The sequence below is a fragment of the Coregonus lavaretus genome (assembly GCF_964263955.1).
Source record: "Coregonus lavaretus genome assembly, contig: HAP1_SCAFFOLD_2982, whole genome shotgun sequence".
In the NCBI taxonomy this organism is placed as follows: Eukaryota; Metazoa; Chordata; class Actinopteri; order Salmoniformes; family Salmonidae; genus Coregonus; species Coregonus lavaretus.
Genome location: NW_028161574.1, coordinates 25,510 through 27,828, shown reverse-complemented (window position 1 = coordinate 27,828; position 2,319 = coordinate 25,510).

Below are 2,319 nucleotides of genomic sequence, written 5' to 3'. Positions count from 1 at the left end.
AGTCCCGTGTTATATCCGTGGCAATAGTGCATAAACCTAAGCTTCAGGGCATAATAGCCTACACGCCAATCGCCAAATGCTTTTGGGAACAGGCAGAAAAGTTCAAGGAGATCCACTAGGCAAAAAGGACAATGTGGGAGTTTAATTCAATAAGAGAAAAGCTGTGAAATGTTGAGTTGAAGATAAAGAGAAGGGAGGGACAGAAAATACATGTTTGGGAAAGATTTGGTGAAGTGGTAAAAGAGGATGATAGCAGTGTCAGCTATGTTATGTGTGATGGTTGTGAGGAGCTATACAAATTCAACAGTCACAAGATCGGACTTCAAATAGGCCTATGGCAGGTCAAGGGAACCGTAGCCTACTGTTCAGATGGGTTAAATGGAAACTGAAATCTGGACACTGACTGTAGGTCTATAACCTCTCACATTGCCTTAATATTAACTCCTGCAGAATTAAGCATTTCTTGCTGTAAAATGATCCACCAAATGTAGGCAACATTTTTTTACTCAGGAACAGGAGTGGAGAAATATGATTTATTTATGTCAGCATCTTGAGAGAATGCAAATTTATTTTTGTATTTATTATGGATCCCCATTGCAGCTACTCTTCCTGGGGTCCTGCTAAATTAAGGCAGTTCATACAATTTCAAAAACATTACAATACATTCACAGATTTCACAACACACTGTGTGCCCTCAGGCCCCTACTCCACCACTACCACATATCTACAGTACAAAATCCATGTGTACGTGTGTGTATAGTGCGTATGTTATCGTGTGTGTGTGCCTATGTTCGTGTTGCTTCACAGTCCCCGCTCTTCCATATGTATTTAAAAAAAATCTGTTTTTAAAAATCTAATTTTACTACTTGCATCAGTTACTTGATGAGGAATAGAGTTCCATGTAGTCATGGCTCTATGTAGTACTGTTCTGGACTTGGGGACTGTGAAGAGACCTCTGGAGGCATGTCTTGTGGGGTATGCATGGGTGTCCGAGCTGTGCGCCAGTAGTTCAAACAGACAGCTCGGTGCATTCAACATGTCAATACCTCTCATAAATGCAAGTTGTGATGAAGTCAATCTCTCCTCCACTTTGAGCCAGGAGAGATTGACATGCATATTATTAATATTAGCTCTCTGTGTACGTCTAACGGCCAGCCGTGCTGCCCTGTTCTGAGCCAATTGCAATTTTCCTGTCCTTTTTTGTGGCACCTAACCACAAGACTGAACAGTAGTCCAGGTGTTACAAAACTAGGGCCTGTAGGACCTGCCTTGTTGATAATGCTGTTAAGAAGGTAGAGCAGCGCTTTATTATGGACATAGTTCTCCCCATCTTAGCTACTGTTGTATCAATATGTTTTGACCATGACAGTTAGTCTGTAGAGGTTCTATCTTTATCAGCATCATAAAGCTGATAGTATTTTCTCCCTGGTCCCTAAACGTCTTTGCTCGACGAAAGAAGCAGCGATGACAGAAAACCGATGTTAACTCGATTTATTACATTATTCTGGTGAGCAAGGGTTTATGTAGTCTTCTACGGCATCATCATGACAGAAGAGAAGCTGCATGCATCTAATTATAGACAAGTTGACTAACAAATAGCCTACCAAAATGTCGGAAATTATAAGCAGAAACATATCTAAATCAGTCCCAAAAAAATAGTGACAATTTGTTCTGTCGTCTTTGACTGTAGCCTACAGCACATTTTCTATATTAGCAGGTTAGGGTCGGGCGCTGGCCTCAGATTTTCACTTCATCACATATAGTCGGGTGGTTGCAGATGGGTTGTTAGCAATTGCGGGCGGGTGCGGGTGAACAAATCGCTGACCCGCGCACCACTAGTGGCCACAGGGCAAAGGCATATAGCAGGCTAACGGCTAGGCTAGCAAGCTAACATACCTCAACTTTTAAAGGGTGAAATAATCGCTACTTAGGGCAGTTTTACTATCAGACCTTGAATATAGCAGCACAAACATAATGGTATAACTTATACTCAATGCAACAAGTCAAGCTGTAGGAAAATGTAGGGACAGTCATCAGATCTCACTCACTCTGACTAGAAAGGGGCAGTGAGATGTGGGAATAGCTAAACCCTGATTGGCTGTGAAAATATAGACTTCGTGGTAATTACACAACAGCATTGCATTATGGGAAAATCATGGCGGGCTGGAGCGCTATAGTTGAATGTATTTAGGTGGTTCACACACACACACACACACACACACACACCCTGTATTTAGGTAGTTCTCTAAGTTAAGTTTTGTAATTAATGTTGATTATAATTGTCCAGGCAGGCACATGACGTGAAACTGCCATTGCATG